At 48.5% G+C, this 20,526-nt stretch overlaps 1 protein-coding gene and 1 long non-coding RNA gene across 5 annotated transcripts in view; one reads left to right on the forward strand and one right to left on the reverse strand.

The window, feature by feature from the left end:
* cdc42se2 (CDC42 small effector 2) overlaps positions 1 to 20,526 on the reverse strand; it is a 276,240-nt gene that overhangs the window by 192,766 nt on the left and 62,948 nt on the right. The window lies entirely within an intron of this gene.
* The window catches only part of LOC140429599 (uncharacterized), a 105,259-nt gene that overhangs the window by 62,869 nt on the left and 21,864 nt on the right, over positions 1 to 20,526 (forward strand). For both annotated transcript variants that reach the window (XR_011949133.1, XR_011949134.1), the window contains one exon: positions 15,576 to 15,698. This is a non-coding gene — a long non-coding RNA (uncharacterized lncRNA). The remainder of the gene's footprint in view (positions 1 to 15,575; positions 15,699 to 20,526) is intronic.

Consider the following 20,526-nt stretch of genomic DNA (forward strand, 5'->3'; position numbering starts at 1 on the left):
AGAAATGAGTTATGGTTCTCCCTCCTAAACCCTTTCCAGTCACCCTTTTAGAGAAGCTGTACTAAATGGGGTTGCACTGAGGAATGTATTTTATGATCGAAAGGCAGTGCTTGATGAAAACTGCTGATGCAGGCCTTTTTTGCAGCATGGCCTAATCAACTCATACTCCACTAGACCCTTGAGAGACCCTTGAGAAGCTAGAAGCTGGAATAATCAAAGATAAACTTGATTCTTCTGCAATGCTGGCATTCGGGTTCATAAATCTATCTATCTTGCACCATTGTCGGGGTTGTTTTTGCCCACTTCCCTAGGTACAGTTGGATGGGCCGTCTATGTGGGTCTCTACCATGTCCATAGTGAGTCTTTGAAACGATCAGCCAATTGAATTCAATGTAAACCAATTATTGGAAAGTCTGTGGTATGATGGGTGAGGATAAAATAATCAAACCTATTAGAAGATAAAGTTAGCGGAATTGAGGGTTGGCAGCCCTCTTACGGAGCTAGCAACAGTAACGCGAGGCGAGGTCATTGGCATTGTGTGTTTTATCTGTGCGCATAATCTTCCATATATCTGGACACTGGATAAGAAGTGAAGCTTGCTCGTGACTCGCGAGAGCTCACTACATGCTGGCATATCCTGGATGCAGTTAAAGTCAAGATTTGCATTAATAATAAATACTTGAGCAAGCTATGAAAGGATAGCCGAGGCGTGTGGAACCGTACATCAAGAAGGGAGTCAGTAGCTTCAGAAGAGAAGCAGGGAGAAATTGGCAGGAAATCCTGTCATCATATTTACCAATGTGCTGATTTAACTGTGACATCAGATTTAATCAAAATTTAGAATGTTGTTGAGTGTCACGGGTATGAATTTTAAAACCAACGCTTCAGAGTATAAAATTGTATCCAAGGAAAACCATCCGCAATTGCAATGACTTACTGCAAAGAAAAATGAAACTACAGACTTTTGTGCAGTACCAGTGTCAAAGGACATTGTGCGTCACTCACAATGCAAACAATCGCTAAGACTGTTTGCTTTTGCTGGATGAATTAATTGAGCTCACAAATGCAAGCTGCCAAACAAACAGATAGCCTTTTTGTTTCCTTGTTTGTTTCCTTTTGATTCACCATTGTATGCAGCTGAATTTGCTCAAACAAATCATGGAAGAGCAATGATGCAGTGTGCCTGACAAATTTGTAATAACTGAACTTCATGCAGATTCATAGGGATTCCATGTCGTTGTCTAGTGACTGTACAGAATGCTAATAATCAAAGAAAACAATGCAATACATAATTGGCACAGCACAACTAGATTGATTAAATGGTTTAAAGACAGCCAGTATATTTCCATGGTGTTTTGCCTCCTGCGAACGAAAGCACGCTTATTAAAAACTTTGCATTAATTGCTTTAGGTCTCTATATAAACAAGATCAATGGCATCAGCATTAGGAACACTCACTTTTGTCATTTTCATCTATCTAAAGAAGTGCTGATCTATGCAAGTAGGGCATGAAATTCATACTCAGTGCTATCGGAAGGCTGCATCCAGCTTTCTTTTCCAACGAAGGAAACCATGAGGAAATTGGAGCTGATAACTCCTCATTATGTCCCAATTAACAAAATCCAATAACCATGATAAAAAAAACAATCAGCTGTCCAAAGCCATTCATTTTCACCAAGCTAAAGTTGATGTTTTTTACAGATTGCAAAATCTTTATTTAACACAATATATTGGTTTGGATTTTAGGTCAGCAATCTCCAACAATAATTAAAATCTAAATTCATGAACAGAATTAAACATTCAGTGCCAGAGAGGCTATTTCATAGAATTTACAGTGCAGAAGGAGGCCATTCGGCCCATCGAGTCTGCACCGGCCCTTGGAAAGACCACCCTACCCAAACCACACTTCCACCCTATCCCCACACCTCCACCCCATCCCCGTAACCCCATCTAACCCAATCTTTTTGGACATTAAGGGCAATTTAGCTTGGCCAATCCACCTAACCAGCACATCTTTGGATCATTGGTGAACATTTGGTTTTCAGACAAGAGGAAAGTGGTCTTTCCCAGGGTAGATGTTAAGACCAGTGCTCCTTTTAATATACATTAATGACCTGGACTTGTTTGTCAGTAATTAAATCTGTTTATGTAATTTAAATTAACTGGGCGGGATCCTCTATTAGCCGACTTCAAAATCGGGAAAGGCAATTAGGTGGAGAATTGGTAAGGACGTCAAAATCGCGTTGGGTGCCGATTTGACGACAAATGGCAATGCTCCAGGACCTCAACAGTGACATCATCACGTTCCGGAATGCACGAACAGTAGACTCATTTGCATATCATTAGCAGGCCCGACCCGGTATTCTCCGGGGCGTCCGTGATTCTCCGCCTCCAATGGGCCGTGTTCCCGGCGCGGTTCACTTGTGTTCTTAAAAATCGGGAAAGCTACATGGCAGCTGCTGGGGTAGAGGGGGTACGGAAAGTGTCCGACATCGCCAGTTTGTTGACAGTTGTACTGCTGGCTGGGGGCTTCTGCCAGGGCTGGGAGGAGTAGTGGGGGTGGCCAGGCGGTGGGCTGTGGGGTCAGGGTGGACGGACACAGAACAGCATTGCCGCAGCCATGAAGCTGCGCACACCACTAACAGCCCACTTTGAATTTAGTGGCGTGGGTCGTATAGGTGTCCCCCCAGTGTGCCCTCTGGCCCCAGCTGACCTGTCAGCTGTATGGGTGTGCTCCAGCATAACCAGTGCCATCTTGTTGGCTGGGATAGGTGTGGGGTGTGCAATGTGTATGTACGGCTGCAGCTTGTCCCGAATGTCAATCACGGACCCGGCAAATCCCACACCACTTTTCATTGGAATCGATTGTGTTCCACATGGCACCGGTGCTAGCCCCTCAACGGTAGCGTAATCAGTCCAGGTGTGGCGCCAGCTTTTCTGCCGTAAAAGTCCATGAATTCTGCATTGGCATCAACACAGTCTCAGAAACGGAGAATCCCACCCACTATTTCTTGGCATACTTTGAGGTCTTCATGAATTAGAGGCAGGAAGGCAAATGGTGAAGCAACCACCACCGACTTGAGTTTTCTTAAAAATGTTAATTAAAAATTTTCAAATTAACTTTTAACCCCCCAAAAATAAACTAAACCTCTTAACAGCCGATGGTGACTAGCTCCTTAAAAAAGGAAATATATGGCTGCCATCTTAGGTAGAACCCTTCCACCTACCCTCTAATGGTTACTTAACCTTCTCCAAGTGTAGGAAAGACATAAGGTCACCCAACCAAGCCGAGGCAACCGGCGGAGTAGGAGACCTCCACCCAAGTAGAACTCGTCTCGGGGCTATCAACAAACTCAAGGCGAGGACATTCACCTTCAGCCCCTTCTGCAGCACTGCCGAGTCTGACATCCCAAATATGGGCACCAGCAGACATGGATCCAAATCAATATTGAGTATCTCCGACATGGTGTTAAAGAAAGAGTTTCAGAAGCATGCCAACTTGGGACAAGACCAGGACATATGGGTGTCGTTAGCCGGCCCCCTGGGATCAGCGCTCACACTAGTCCTCCATCCCAGAGAAGAATCCGCCCATCCTTACTTTAGTCAGATGCGCCCAGTGCGCCACCTTGAATTGGATCAGAGTTAACTGAGCACATGAAGTTGACCCTGTGAAGGGCCTTATTGCATACCTCATCATCCACAATGGGACCCAACTCACCCTCCCATTTCATTCCTCACCTCACTCAATGAAGCTGACACCGCTGAGAGGATATGGCCATATGTGCCCGAAATAGTCCCCTCATCTGACCCGGCCAAAGACAAAAATCCTCTTCAACAGGGAAAAGGGTCTTGCCAAGGGAAAGGAGGGGAAAGCTTTGTGCAAAAAAAATCGTGAATCTGTAAATACCTGAAAAGAATGGAAACCGTTGGAATTTCTCCACCAACTCCTTAAAACTGACATACAGAACAGGTCTCCAAATCTCTCCAGTCCCATGACTTAAACATGGAATCCAAGCCTGCTGGCGGAAAATGGTGGTTATTGCAGATGGGGGCTAGCGAAGACAGGGAAAAGCTGCTTGAACTGCTTCCAAATTCACAGGGTGGAGACCACCATTGGATTCAGGGAAAATCTCACCAGAGAGAAAGGCAACGATGCAGTAACTATTGCACGAAGACTCGAAACAGTACAGGAGCTCGCTTCCATTTGTCCCCATATGGAAGCAGGATCGCTGAAAATAACAAAATCTTCTGAATATTGGCTGCCCAACTGTAAAACAATAAACTGGATAGAGCCAGTCCCACGATTGTTTGTCTCTTTGGAGAAAAGTCCCACGGACCCTTGGAGTTTTACACGGCCAAATAAAGGAGGACATTAATTTGTTGATTTTAACAAAAAAGATCTTAGGGAGACATTTAAAAATAAATACTTAGCCTCGCCCCCGTCATATGCGCTCTATGAACCACCTTAAATTGTATCAGGCTAAGCCTGGCACACGGGGAAGAGGAATTAACCCTACTTAGGGCATCAGCCCATAGCCCCTCCTCAATCTCCTCCCCCAACTCCTCCTCCCATTTACCCTTCAGCTCCTCTACCAAAGCCTCCCCCTCTTCTTTCATCTCCTGGTATATCGCCGACACCTTGCCCTCTCCGACCCATACGCCCGAAATCACCCTATCTTGAATGCCCTGTGCCGGGAGTAGTGGAAATTCCCTCACCTGCCGCCTCACAAACGCCCTCACTTGTATGTACCTGAAAGCGTTTCCCGGGGGTAGCCCAAACTTCTCCTCCAGCGCCCCTAAGCTCGCAAACGTCCCGTCAATGAACAGGGCCCCCATTCTCCTAATCCCTGCCCGATGCCAGCTCTGAAACCCCCCGTCCATCTTTCCTGGGACAAACCGATGGTGGTCTCTGATTGGGGACCACACCAAGGCTCCCGTCGCCCCCTGTCCCGTCTCCACTGCCCCCAGATCTTTAGCGTTGCCGCCACCACCGGGCTCGTGGTGTACCTGGTCGGCGACAGCGGCAGCGGTGCAGTCACCAGCGCCCCCAGGCTCGTTCCCTTGCAGGACGCCATCTCCAACCTCTTCCACGCCACCCCCTCTCCCTCCATCACCCACTTACGGATCATTGCCACGTTGGCTGCCCAATAGTAACCATCCAAATTCGGCAACGCCAACCCTCCTCTATCTCTGCTATGCTCCAAGAACCCCCTCCTTACCCGCGGGGTCTTGCTCACCCACACAAATCCCATAATGCTCCTACTTACCCTCTTAAATAAGGCCTTAGTAATCACAATTGGGAGGCATTGGAATACAAAAAGAAATCTCGGGAGGACCACCATTTTAACCGACTGTACCCTACCCGCCAACGAGAGTGCAACATGTCCCACCTTTTAAAATCCTCCTCCATCTGTTCCACCAACCGCGTCAAATTAAGTTTGTGCAGTGCCCCCCAGCTCCTAGCTACCTGAATCCCCAAGTATCGAAGGCTCCTTTCCGCCCTCCTCAACGGTAGGTTGTCTATCCCTCTTCCCTGGTCCCCAGGATGGATCACAAAGAGCTCACTCATTCCCACATTGAACTTATAGCCCGAAAAATCTCCAAACTCCCATAGGATCTGCATTACCTCCACCATCCCCTCCACTGGATCCGTTACATAGAACATAGAACAATACAGCGCAGTACAGGCCCTTCGGCCCACGATGTTGCACCGAAACAAAAGCCATCTAACCTACACTATGCCATTATCATCCATATGTTTATCCAATAAACTTTTAAATGCCCTCAATGTTGGCGAGTTCACTACTGTAGCAGGTAGGGCATTCCACGGCCTCACTACTCTTTGCGTAAAGAATCTACCTCTGACCTCTGTCCTATATCTATTACCCCTCAGTTTAAAGTTATGTCCCCTCGTGCCAGCCATATCCATCCGCGGGAGAAGGCTCTCACTGTCCACCCTATCCAACCCCCTGATCATTTTGTATGCCTCTATTAAGTCTCCTCTTAACCTTCTTCTCTCCAACGAAAACACCCTCAAGTCCTTCGGCCTTTCCTCATAAGATTTTCCCTCCATACCAGGCAACATCCTGGTAAATCTCCTCTGCACCCGCTCCAAAGCCTCCACGTCCTTCCTATAATGCGGTGACCAGAACTGTACGCAATACTCCAAATGCGGCCGTACCAGAGTTCTGTACAGCTGCAACATGACCTCCCGACTCTGGAACTCAATCCCTCTACCAATAAAGGCCAACACTCCATAGGCCTTCTTCACAACCCTATCAACCTGGTTGGCAACTTTCAGGGATCTATGTACATGGACACCTAGATCCCTCTGCTCATCCACACTTTCAAGAACTTTACCATTAGCCAAATATTCCGCATTCCTGTTATTCCTTCCAAAGTGAATCACCTCACACTTCTCTACAGTAAACTCCATTTGCCACCTCTCAGCCCAGCTCTGCAGCTTATCTATATCCCTCTGTAACCTACATACAGCAACAGGTCGTCTGCGTACAGCGACACTCGATGTTCCTCTCCCCCTCGAACCACCCCCTTCCATTTCCCCGACTCCCTTAATGCCATGGCCAAAGGTTCAATTGCTAATGCGAACAGCAGAGGGGACAGGGAGCACCCCTGCCTCATCCCTCGATACAGCCGGAAATACTCCGACCTCCGCCGGTTCGTGACCACACTCGCCACCAGGGCTTTATACAGGAGCTTAACCCAACTAATAAACCCTCCCCCAAACCTCCTCAACGCTTCCCAGAGATACTCCCACTCTACCCGATCAAAGGCCTTCTCCGCGTCCATGGCTGTCACTATCTCCGCTTCTCCCTCCACCGATGGCATCATTATCACATTTAGGAGCCTTCGCACATTGGTATTTAACTGCCTACCCTTTACGAATCCCGTCTGGTCCTCGTGAATCACAACCGGGACACAGTCCTCAATCCTCGTGGCCAACATTTTTGCCAGCAACTTAGCATCTACACTAAGGAGCGAGATCGGTCTATACGACCCACATTGCAGTGGTCCTTATCCCGCTTCAAGATCAAAGAGATCGTCGCCTCCGACATTGTCGGGGGCAGGATCCCCCCCTCTCTTGCTTCATTGAAGGTCCTTACCAGCAACGGGGCTAACAGGTCTACATACTTCCTATAAAACTCCACCGGGAACCCATCCGGCCCCGGGGCCTTCCCTGCCTGCATGCTCCCCAGTCCTTTAACCAGCTCCTCCACCCCAATTGGCGCCCCCAAACCAGCCACCTCCTGCTCCTCCACCCTTGGGAACCTCAATTGGTCCAAGAATCGCCGCATCCCCTCTTTTCCCCCTGGGGGCTGGGACCTATACAGTTCCTCGTAAAAGGCCTTAAAAGCCTCATTCACTTTCCCCGCACACCGCACCGTAGTTCCCCTGCCATCTTTGACTCCGCCTATTTCCCTCGCTGCCATCCTCTTACGGAGCTGATGTGCCAGCATCCGGCTCGCCTTCTCCCCATATTCATATATCGCCCCCTGTGCCTTCCTCCACTGTGCCTCTGCCTTCCCTGTGGTCAACAGGTCGAACTCCGTCTGGAGACTTCGTCTCTCCCAGAGTAGTCCCTCATCAGGCGCCTCTGCATAGCTCCTGTCCACCCTTAAAATCTCCCCCACTAACCTATCCCTTTCCCTGCCCTCTCTCTTCACCCTATGAGCCCTGATGGAGATTAACTCTCCCCTGACCACCGCCTTCAGCGCCTCCCATACTACTCCCACCTGCACCTCCCCGTTGTCGTTGGCCTCCAGATGCCTTTCAATACACCCTCGCACCCTCCCGCACACTTCCTCGTCTGCCAGCAGTCCCACATCCAACCTCCACAACGGGCGTTGGTCCCTCTCCTCCCCCAGCTCTAACTCCACCCAATGCGGGGCATGGTTTGAAATGGCTATGGCCAAATACTACGTTCCCTCCACTTTTGGGATCAATGCCCTGCCCAGAACAAAAAAAAAATCTATCTGGGAGTAGGCCTTATGTACGTGGGAGAAAAAACAAAATTCTCTGGCCAAAGGCCTGGCAAATCTCCACGGATCTACTCCCCCCATCTGGTCCATAAACCCCCTAAGCACCTTGGCCGCAGCCAGACTCTTCCCCGTCCTAGATCTGGAGCGATCTATTGCTGGGTCCAGCACCGTGTTAAAATCCCCCCCCATTATCAAGCTCCCTACCTCCAGGTCTGGAATACACCCCAACATCCGTTTCATGAATCCAGCATCGTCCCAGTTCGGGGCATATACATTCACCAGTACCACCACCGTCCCCTGCAACCTACCACTCACCATCACGTATCGGCCTCCCTTATCCGCTACTATGTTCTTGGCCTCAAACGACACCCGCTTTCCCACCAGTATTGCCACCCCTCTATTCTTCGCATCCAGCCCTGAATGGAACACCTGTCCCACCCATCCCTTCCTTAACCTGACCTGGTCTGCCACCTTCAGATGTGTCTCCTGAAGCATGACCACGTCTGCCTTCAGTCCCTTTCGGTGCGCGAACACTCGGACCCTCTTAACCGGCCCATTTAGGCCTCTCACATTCCACGTGATCAGACGGATTGGGGGGGTTACCCCCCACCCCCCCCCCCCCAGTCCCGTGCTCGCGCCTCCCGCACCCTCCAGTCCCCCAGGCAGGGAACCCCCACCCCGACTACCTCTTCCATTTTCAGTTCCCCCTCGGACAGTGCAGCAGCAACCCTAGAATACCCCCCTTTCGACCCCCCCCCCCCCCACCCTGCTAGATCCACATCTAGCTCTTTTGCTCCCCCATATTACTTCCGAGAGTCAGCTGACTTCTGCTGACCCCGGCTTCCCCCGCCTTCCCGTTGATCTCCCCCGTGTGGGAGTCTCTCCCCCTCCTTGCCTTCCTCCATTCCCCCCCACTTTTTTGGCGCGGGAAAAAGCCCGCGTTTCCTGAACCAGCCCCGCCCCCTGTGGCGCAGCTCCTATTGCAGCCATTATCCCAGCTCCCTCATCCCCGAGTCTCACCTCCCTCCAGCACCAATGCCCACATTCCCCATCATCATCATCTAGTCTACAGAAAAGAAAAAAAGGGAAATTTTAGGAATTTGAACCAGAACTCTGCCCACATCCCCATCCACCATCCCACCCATGAATTATTCTTTACCCATATTTACAACCCCATATACAACCAACATCTCCCCCCCACAACCACATCCCCTCAGTTCGAGTCCAGTTTTCCCGTCTGAATAAAGGTCCAAGCCTCTTCTGGCGTTTCAAAATAATGGTGTCGGTCCTGATAAGTGACCCACAGTCGCGCAGGCTGCAGCATGCCGAACCGGACTCTTTTTTTTATGCAGCACCGCCTTGGCCCAATTGAAGCCAGCTCTCCTCCTTGCCACCTCCGCGCTCCAATCATGGTAAACTCGGATCACCGCGTTCTCCCATCTACTGCTCCGCACCTTCTTGGCCCATCTCAGCACACTTTCTTTGTCCGCGAAGCGATGGAACCTTGCCACTATCGCCCTTGGCGGCTCATCAGCCTTGGGTCTCCTCGCCAGGACCCGGTGAGCCCCTTCTAGCTCCAGGTGGGTCGGAGAGGCCTCCGCTCCCATCAGCGCATGGAGCATCGTACTCACATACGCCCCGGCATCAGCTCCCTCCACTCCTTCGGAAAGACCCAGAATCCGGAGGTTCTTCCTCCTCGACCTGTTCTCCAGGACTTCAATTCTCTCGGCCCACCTCCTGTGCACCGCCTCGTGCGCCTCCATTTTTATCCGCCAGGCCCAGGATCTCGTCCTCGTTGTCATTCATTTTATCTTTCACCTCACGAAGCTCCACCGCCTGGGTCTTCTGGGTCTCCTTCAGCCCCACAATTGCCAACAGCATTGTCGCCAGCACCTCCTTTTTCAGCTCCTCCACACAGCGCTTAAGGAACTCCTGCTGGTCCGGCCCCCATGCTGCTCGCTCTCCGCCATCTTGCTTTTTCCCCCTCGATTTTGCCACTGCTCCAGAGCCTCTTTTTTCGCCGCTCCACCGCTGATCTCGGCCATATGTCATAAGGGGGGGACCTTACTGCGCCTTCCCACACGGGATCAATTCAAAAAAGTTCCGTTGGGGCTCCTCTGGAGAGCCCAAAAGTCTGTTGTCGCGGGAGCTGCCGAAACGTGCGGCTTAGCTCCGCATCGCCGCAACCGGAAGTCTTTCTGCTGTATTATCAACCTGGCATTTTTTCTATCAGCTTCCTATGGTTCATTTCCTCGCAGGGCAGTAGAAACATCATAAATAACAAGATACTGTAAGGGCCCTTTCTTTTGATTCACTTAATTCCCATTTATTTTATTTTTCTGTTATGATTGTTTGACCCATGGATGTTTGTTTTTAGTATTTACAGTGCAAAAGGAGGCCATTCGGCCCAGGGTCTGCATCGGCCCTTGGAAAGAGCACCCCACCTATACCTTTAAGTTGAGCAGAGGGAGTGAGGAGCTCAGACGTTCCAAAATAGTACACTGTGCTAGCTTTTGAACAGCAGAACTCAGACGTTTTGGTACCCTAGAGATCGGAGGGATTTGGTTCTATTGGTTGGCCGGTGGCCCAATGAATTAGCAAAATGACGTATTCTGCCCAGCGACAGGCGGTGATTGGGTCCTGCGCAAGTGGGATGGTTTTCAGAGAACCGAGGAAAGGACAGTCAGATCCTGGACACTCAAGGGACGAAGCTGTGAGTGTCTGTCTCTTTCTCCAGAAAACTGCATAACTATTGTAATTCTGAACCTGCAGAGAACCTGGATGGATCTACAATGAAAACCAGACTGAAAGCAGAAACATTGAACTGAAAGCCTAGACTGAAGGAAGGTGTACTGGAAGACAACCATCTGAAACAAAGACTCTTATCCTTTTGCTTTCATCATTAGTTTAATCACCCCACTTTTCCCCTCTGTGTTTGTTTGTCTTATAGGCGTATGTATAAAAGAGGGGGTGAGTTAAAGAGGGGGGCTTAGGAAGTAGATAATAATTAATCAGTTGTTTGTAGTTGCTGCATACTTAATGGTGGTTATTATTAATAATAAATTAAGTGTGTTTAAATTTGCAAACCTGGTGACTGCTCTATTGGACAGCCATAGACCAAAGACATTGGGTGTTTTTCTAAGAATTATTTGTTAATTTCAATTGGGTTGCAACTCCAGGTCAAGTGGGGCTGGAATTGACCACGCACTAGCCCACCAGATTGTAACAATACTTCAATGACGTATTAACTCAATACAAATTAACAGATAGCAACATGTCTCCCACTATATCCCGCCTACCATTCTTACATTCTCCATTACACACAGTTGCAAGTCTTGCCTTTTTGTTAAATCAACTGTGAGTGCATCTGAGCATCTGTAGAGAATTAGCCTGCGTGCTGGTTTCATGTACAACAGTTCATATGCTATAACTTCAATTGTACCATATCACCTTAATTAATTAATTAATTAATCATCTTTATTGTCACAAGTAGGCTTCCATTAACACTGTAATGAAATTACTGTGAAATGCCCCTAGTCACCACATTCCAGCGTCTGTTCGGGTACACAGAGGGGGAATTCAGAATGTTCAATTCACCCAACGTCTTTCGGCACTTGTGGGAGGAAACCGGAGCACCCGGAGGAAACCCTCATAGACACGGGGAGAATGTGCAGACTCCCACACACCCAAGTGGGAATCGAACCTGGGACCCTGGTGCTGTGAAGCCACAGTGCTAACCATTGTGCTACCGTGCTGCCCTTATTCATATTAAGGCATTTTTTTTGCTTGTTTATTTCTGACTCAGGTTGGGGTTTTGTTTCTGGGTGCTAGGCAATTCATTGTATTGGGTTCCTTCATGTTTAATCACAGGTAGAAAGTGGGAAGCTGTTCTTCTATGTAAGACCATCAAAGTTAGTCTAATCCTGCTGTCAGTCAACCTAACCATTCACTTCCTCCAACACCAATGTACAGTTGCAGCAGTGTGCACCATATCCAAGATTCACTGTGGCAATTTACTATGTATCCTTCGATAGCACTTTCCAAACCCACAACCTTTACCACCTAGAAGGACAAGGGCAGCAGATGCCTGGGAAGACAACCACCTGCACGTTCCCCTCCAAGCCACACACAATCCTGACTTGGATCTACATTACCGTTCCTTCACTGTTGCTGGGTCAAAATCATAGAACTCCCTAACAGCAGTGTGGGTGTACCTGCACCAGATGGACTGCAGCGGTTCAAGCAGGCAGCTCACCACCACCTTCTCAATGGAAATGAGGGCTGGGCAACAAATGCTGGCCTAGCCCGCAATGCCCATATGCATAAAAAAATTCAAGAACAATCGGGTTGGGTCACCGGATACTCATATGGAATAAGATTCCTGATTGTCTGTTGCCCAAAAAGACCAATTAAAGAACCCTTGTGATGCTTATTATGGGGATCAAACATAAGCCTCTTGCCTCTGAGTCAGAAGATTGCAGTTCATGTCCTTGAACAGAAAAAGCCAAACTGAAACTCCAGTACAGCACTGAGGGAATACTGCACCATTCAAGGTGTCATCATTCAGGTGAAAGTGTAAACCATGAGGACAATCTGCTCTCTTAGGAGAGGGTAAAAATTCCCTTGGAAGTATCGCAACGAAGGCCAAGGGAGTTTCCCAGTGTGCTGACCAGTATTTATCCCTCAATCAACAGCACAGATATAAATTATTTTATCCTTGTCGTATTGCTGTTTGAGGGAACTAGCTGTGCACAAATTGGTTCCCATGTTGCCATGTTACCTGTAATACCCTCCTTCTGTGCCTTAAGATCTTTCTACTGGCAGCAAAGCACTTTGGGACGTCCAGTGATCGTAAAAGTTGCTATATAAATGCAGTGCAGAAGGAGGCCTTTTGGCCCATTAAGTCTGCACCGACCCTTCAAAAGACCACCCAACCTAGGCCCAATTCGTGCAACCCCACCCTAAGGGGCAATTTAGCATGGCCAATACACCTAACCTGCTCATCTTTGGACTTTGGAGGGAAACCGGTACACCTGGAGGAAACCCACGCAGACATGGGGAGAATGTGCAAACTCCACACAGACAGTCACTTGAGGTTGGAACTGAACCCGCATCCATGGAGCTGTGAGGCAGCAGTTCTAACCACTGCCCCACCATGATTCAGTTCAAGCATGGTTTGTGCCTTTACTGATTAAGGTGATGCGGCTGGCGTAACAACGTACATTTGCAAGTGCGTCCCTGCTGCCATTACCTAATTTGCGACAGGTCCCATTTACCCATCACCCTCTGTGCTTGCCTGTCTACATTGGCTCTGGGTTATGTAACAACTGAGTTAAGATTCTCTTCCTTGTTTTCAAATCCCCTCGATGGTTTTGTCTCTCCCTGTCCCTATCTCCTCCTCCTGCCCTAATATCTCATATTGTTCAGTGTCAAACTTTGTTTTAAATATGCTCCTGTGAAGCACCTTGGGAAATTATACTATGTTAAAAGTGTAAGACAAAGACAAGTTGTTGATTTGTGGGGATGAATATATATGTTACACATTGCCCAAAGTGCTAGTCAATCAATGAAATACTCTTTGTTGGAAGTTTAGGTACAGTTGAAATGTAAGGAACATGGAAGCCAATTTGTACACAGCAAGCTCCCATAAATAGCAATCTGAGGGTGACAAGAGATTCTGTTTTGGTGGTGTTGATGGTTGGGGCACTTGGGTGAACTCCCCAGCCCTTTGAACTATGCGAACAGATCTTTTACCTCCACTTGAGACAGCAGGCGGGGCTTTGATTTAGCACCTTACCTGAAAGTCAGGTGTGAAATATATTCCATGAATGCAAGACAACAACTCATTCTCCTTCACATAATGTATCAGCAGTTAGAAAATAAATCACAGAGCTATAATGTTCATTCCCGGCCTTAAGGTATCACAAGGGCCTCAAAACATTTTGAAATATTAAAACTACAAACATAAAATTCGCAATAAATCATACAACAGACCCATCACTTGCTTTTGCAACAATCTTCAAAATATATTAAAACCAAATTCTGTTGAAATTAAATCCATTCCTCCATCACTATGTCCTTTTTGATCAGCACAACACCCGAGTGTGCCGAGCACGAAAACATTTTGGCCAAATCTGGACAACAAATCACATGCCGCCATTTTAAAACAGAATTCACACCATGCAAGCTTAATGTTCAATTTGAGTTATACCACAAAAATTAACGTATGTACAGTAAAACTAGAACATTATATAGGAGTGTGGAGCATGAAAACTATAGCATTGATCTTTCAGGCGGAGTGACCTGTTTCTATCATGTAATTACCAAGTAATAAATGTGCATTTATGTGAATTGTGTAACAAAGCGGTTCAACTTGCAGTTGAATCGGCTTGAGCATTAAGGGCAGCACGGTAGCACAGTGGGTAGCACTGTTGCTTCACAGCTCCAGGGTCCCAGGTTCGATTCCCGGCTTGGGTCACTGTCTGTGTGGAGTCTGCACGTTCTTCCTGGGTCTGCGGGGGTTTCCTCCGGGTGCTCCAGTTTCCTCCCACAAGTCCCGAAAGACTTGCTGTTAGGTCATTTGGACATTCTGAATTCTCTCTCTGTGTACCCGAACAGGCGCCGGAATGTGGCGACGAGGGGATTTTCACAGTAACTTTGTTGCAGTGTTAATGCAAGCCTACGTGTGACAATAAAGATGATTATTATTATTAATCATAAGTTCCCAAGGAGCAACCTTTCTTTACCGGATATAAAATTAGCAGGGTTTATATTCATTAATATCTAGATTTAATTGAATTATTCTAATTACTGGAAAATTACTCTTTTAGTTTCTTCCCAGAAACTATCTGGCAGCAATGTATCCATCTGTTTAATTCATAAACTATTTAACTGGTTCACTCACTGAGTATTTGGAGTATTCTGAGAAGTCCGGAATGGTTTTGCTTCCTGAAGACAGCAGCTTAATCTTGCAGTGCTACAACTGCAATAGTTTTCACTCAGTGTATGTGTGTGCTTGATAGGGCATAGCCAGGAGTGGGCAAAATCATACCAGTTGGCAATTGGCTTGAATGAATACAAGCCAGTACAATCCTTTTTTACTCACAGATTACAAGAAGAAACAAATTGCCACTTGATCTGCGGATATTTATCAAGGTATTTAAAAGATGCGTTAACCTTTCTAGGGCTGAATCACACTATTACAGTAAAATAGGATAAGGAAATGCCTCATGTTTGAAAGCATGGAAAGGTAACTCATACTAAAAATAGATAATAATGCTGGCACTGCTCATCAGCCTAAATGTTCCCACTTAGTGCAGGTCAAGTATATTCCACAGTACCAGTAACATCAACTATCAGATGGGTTCAATTCCTTCAAAGGCTTGATGACATGAAGCCAAAAATAGATTTGGGGGGGGGGGGGGGGGGTCAGGTCAACTAGACTCAATTAGGTAGGAAAAACACTTTAACTCAAATATATCAAAACAAAATAATAATATTTAGTTAGGAGTATTCCTGTCATTTAAATGAAGGATAATAAACAATACATTTTTGTGTGTGCGTTCCTGCCATTTAGATCAAGGATAATGGATACACTATTCAAAGAGCTAATTAAGCGGAGTCCAGAACTGGCAGCTTTGAAGAGCGAGAAATTGCATGGGTGAAAATTTACAGGATATCGCTTGCTTGCAACATAACGGTAAATATTTTGGTCATCTGTCTGTTTCCATTTAGTTTTACATACATCATAGCTTTTTGTCAAAGTCTCAGCTCGGATCAGTGTTGGTATTCCTGTCAGTACCCAAAGGAAATGGTTTCAATGGTGCAGGATGTGAGCACTTATTGCAGGTAATTCTGGATGAATTTTTATCCAAGATCCTGCCAGACTATTCATATAAACATAAATGATCCCATGGTACTATTCAAAGAAGGGCAGTGGAGTTATCCTGGTGGCCTTACCAACAATTTTCCTTCAACCAACAGTACCAAAACAGGCTCACATTATCTCATTAGTTTGTGAGACCTTGATGTGCACAAATTGGCTGCCATGTGAGGCTCATGAAAAATAATTAAATGCCTGCGATATGCTTTGGGATGTCCCATGTGAAAAATGCTCTATTGATGCAAGTTTTTCCCCTGAAAAATATTTGCGTATATACACAACGAACTGGACTTGTAAATTGTTTCTCGCGCACATTTCTGACATAGACTTAAGATTTTCTCAGACTCCCTCAAGCTTACTGAGGTACTGAAATTCACATTTGGCTGAAAGTAAATGAAATAAGAGATGAGGATACAATAAATGTTTTCCTCACCATGATGGTGCCAGATGCTTGAGATGGTGTCAAACCAACAATGTTGTCCATGAGATCCCAGTACTCTGAAATATACTGAAATTAACGAGATTCGAAACTCCTATTAGGGCATTAGGAATGAAATTGCACAGAGTTTTTTTGAAATAAAAAAAAAAAGAGTACTCAATTATCTTTTCCCGATTAAGGGGCAATTTAGCGTGGCCAATCCTCCTCGCCTGCGCACCTTTGGGTTGTGGAGGTGAAATCCACGCAGACACGGGGAGAATGTGCAAACTCCACACGGACAGTGACCCGGGACCGGGATTGAACCTGGGACCTCAGTGCTGTGACGCAGCAGAAATTGCACTGAGAGTTGTATTCCATCAGAGGAAGCAGTTGCCATGGAAGATAATTGCAGGTTACATTCTCGAATTAAAGAAACACCTTCATCACTGTGGGTCCAGCACAAACCTAGATTCCAACCTTTGCGGAAGGCCTAAAGAATAATAAAATCCAGGCCCAGCTTTTGAGAAAAGGTTGATGTGGAAAGAGCCTGCGATTTTATTTAAAAACATTTAAAAAATATATATAAATTTAGAGTACCCAATTAATTTTTTCCAATTAAGGGGCAATTTAGCGTGGCCAATTCACCTAACCTGCACATCTTTGGGTTGTGGGGGCGAAACCCACGCAAACACGGGGAGAATGCGCAAACTCCACACGGACAGTGACCCGAGCCGGGAGGGAACCTGGGACCTCGGCACCGTGAGGCAGCAGTGCTACCCACTGCACCACTGTGCAGCCCTGAACGAGCCTGCGATGAGATCCTCACCCTGGAAATGGCAGAAAGAGTTGTAAATTGCAAGAGAGTTATTTTCCTGAGCTGGCAAGGGAAGTCCGCTGGATTTCAGTGGGATCCAAGCAGCATTCCCAAGTCACATCCCTTATACAAAAGTGGTGTGAAACTGATCAGTTATTCCAATAACAGTATCCAGTATTAGGTGACATTAGCATTACAATGGAACACAATGATGCATCTTATTACGTGTCATTGGTAGTAGTGGCAGGAGGGAACATAGAGCGGGATTCGCCCGCAACTGGCCAGATGGCCCGATGCCGGCGCCAAGAGCGGTGCGAACCACTCCGGCGTCGTGCCGACCGGAATGTGCGGAATCTTATGCATTTCCGGGGGCTAGGCCGGCGCCGGAGGAGTTGGCGCCGCGCCAACCAGCGGCGAAGGGCCGGTGCGAGTTGGCATATGCGCAGAACCGGCCTTCGTGTTCTTGCGCATGCGCAGTGGGGTTCTTCTCCGCGCTGGCCATGGCGGAGCCCTACAGAGTCCGGCGCAGAAGGAAAGAGTGCCCCCACGGCACAGGCCCGCCCGCAGATCGGTGGACCCACCGATCTGCGGGCGGGCCTGTGCCGTGGCCACCAGCCCCCCCCCCCGCCCCCCCCGCCGAGGCCGGCCTACAAGCCATTGGGGCCAGGAGAATTGCCAGGGGGGCCGCTGCCAATGACCCCCGACCGGCGCAGCGTAAACCCCGCCCCTGCCCGAAAACCGGCGGGGGGTTGGAGAATCCCGCCCATAGTCTCTCTGATAGGAGGAATTGGCTTCAGAAAATACAAGTAAACTGTGCCGTGCTATTCACAGTAGGGAATCAGGAAGAATACGTCTGTCGTTGCATAAGTGCTAAAAGACTAGAAAGTCACTTCCGGGTGCGGCGATGACCAGCTGAGTCGCACGTTTTGGCAGCTCCCTGTGAAACGGACTTTTGGGCTCTTGATAGGAGCCCCAACGGCAATTTTAACGGCTGAAAACACCGTGCGGTAAACCAGAAGGGTGTTCCCCCTGGACACGGATGGAAAAAGGAGAGGAAAGTGGCCGGATTGCAGCGGATCCTTTGGAACAACGGCAAGGAAGGCAAGCAGAAACCAAGATGGCGTCGGAAGGTGGCAGTCTCATATGGGGCCCTGAACAACAAGAGTTTTTGAAACGCTGCGTGGAGGAGATAAAAAAGGAAATGAAGAAAGAGTTGTTGGCCCCGATATTACAGGCGATTGAAGGGCTGAAAGAGGAACAAAAGACCCAGGAGCAGGAGCTTCGGGTCGTGAAGGCGAAAGCAGCAGAGAATGAAAACGACATACAGGGCCTGGTGGTGAAGTCGGAGATACAGGAGGCACACCAGAAACGATCTGTGGAGAGGTTGGAGGCACTGGAAAATAACGCAAGGAGGAACAACTTGAGGATTCTTGGCCTTCCTGAAGGTGTGGAGGGGGCGGACGTCGGGGCATATGTGAGCACGATGCTGCACTCGTTAATGGGAGTGGAGGCCCCGACGGGTCCGTTGGAGGTGGAGGGAGCATACCGAGTTATGGTGCGAGGACCGAGAGCAGGAGAAGCTCCCAGAGCCATAGTGGTGAGATTTCTCCGTTTTAAGGATAGAGAAATGGTCCTTAGATGGGCGAAGAAAACTCGGTGTAGTAAATGGGAGAACGCGGTGATCCGCGTCTATCAAGATTGGAGTGCGGAGGTGGCGAGAAGGAGGGCGAGCTTTAATCGGGCCAAAGCGGTACTTCACAAAAAAAAGATAAAGTTTGGAATGCTGCAACCGGCAAGACTGTGGGTCACATATCAAGGGAGGCACCACTACTTTGAGATGGCGGATGAAGCGTGGACTTTTATTGTAGAAGAAAAATTGGAATGATTGGACTACGAAAATGAACGTTTGGACAAAGTGGTGGGACGAGTGGGGGGGGGGGGGGCGAAGAGGGATTGTATGATTAATCCTGCGGTATGGTAACTTTTCTTTCTCCCACAGGTGGTGATGGGGGGAGGTGGGGAGGGAGAGGAGATGGGGCGTTGGCCATGGGAGGCGGGGCCGAGGGAGAGGCGCGGGCTTGGTTCCCGCGCTATGATAATTATGGCGGGAATAGAGAAGCAGGAAGGAGGGGGCGCCGCACGGGGCGAGCCGTGATCACGGGGGGAAGCCGAGGTCAGCCAGAGTTTGCTGACTTCTGGGAGCAACATGGGGGGAGTAATTACGCTAGCGGGGGGTCTAGCGGGGGGGGGGGGGGGGGGGGAGGGGGGAATTACTGGGTTGCTGCTGCTGGGGAAAGGGGGGAGTGGGTGCGGAAAAGGATGGGCGGGGGGGCACCGTCTGGGAGAAATACAGCCGCGTGGGAACTGGGCGAGAAGCTGGAAAAAGATGATGGCTAACCGGCAAGGGGGGGGGGGGGGTGGGAAGCCCCCCAACTCGGCTGATCACGTGGAACGTGAGGGGGCTTAACGGGCCGATAAAGAGGGCATGAGTACTCGCACACCTTAAGAAACTTAAAGCAGATGTGGTCATGTTACAGGAAACGCACCTGAAACTGATAGATCAGGTTAGGTTGCGCAAAGGATGGGTAGGGCAGGTGTTCCATTCGGGGCTGGATGCGAAAAACAGGGGGGTGGCTATATTAGTGGGGAAGCGGGTAATGTTCGAGGCAAAGACTATAGTGGCGGATAACGGGGGCAGATACGTGATGGTGAGTGGCAAATTACAGGGAGAGATGGTGGTGTTGGTAAACGTGTATGCCCCGAATTGGGACGATGCCAATTTTATGAGGCGAATGCTAGGACGCATCCCAGACCTAGAGACCGGACAGCTGATAATGGGGGGAGACTTTAACACGGTGTTGGAACCAAGGCTGGATAGGTCAAAGTCCAGGACTGGTAGGAGGCCGGCAGCAGCCAAGGTGCTTAAGGATTTTATGGAGCAGATGGGAGGGGTGGACCCGTGGAGATTCAGTAGACCTAGGAGTAAGGAGTTCTCGTTTTTCTCCTATGTCCATAAAGTCTATTCACGCATAGACTTTTTTGTGTTGGGTAGGGCATTGATCCCGAGGGTGAGGGGAACGGAATATACGGCTATAGCCATTTCGGATCATGCCCCACACTGGGTAGACTTGGAGATAGGGGAGGAAACAAGAGGGCGTCCATCCTGGAGAATGGATATGGGACTAATGGCGGATGAGGGGGTGTGCTTAAGGGTGAGGGGATGCATTGAAAAGTACTTGGAACTCAATGACAATGGGGAGGTTCAGGTGGGAGTGGTCTGGGAGGCGTTGAAGGCGGTGGTTAGGGGGGAGCTGATATCAATAAGGACACATAAAGGGAAGCAGGAGAGTAAGGAACGGGAGCGGTTGTTGCAAGAACTTTTGAGGGTGGACAGACAGTATGCGGAAGCACCG

This window comes from Scyliorhinus torazame, chromosome 9 (assembly GCF_047496885.1).
Source record: "Scyliorhinus torazame isolate Kashiwa2021f chromosome 9, sScyTor2.1, whole genome shotgun sequence".
Lineage (NCBI taxonomy): Eukaryota > Metazoa > Chordata > Chondrichthyes > Carcharhiniformes > Scyliorhinidae > Scyliorhinus > Scyliorhinus torazame.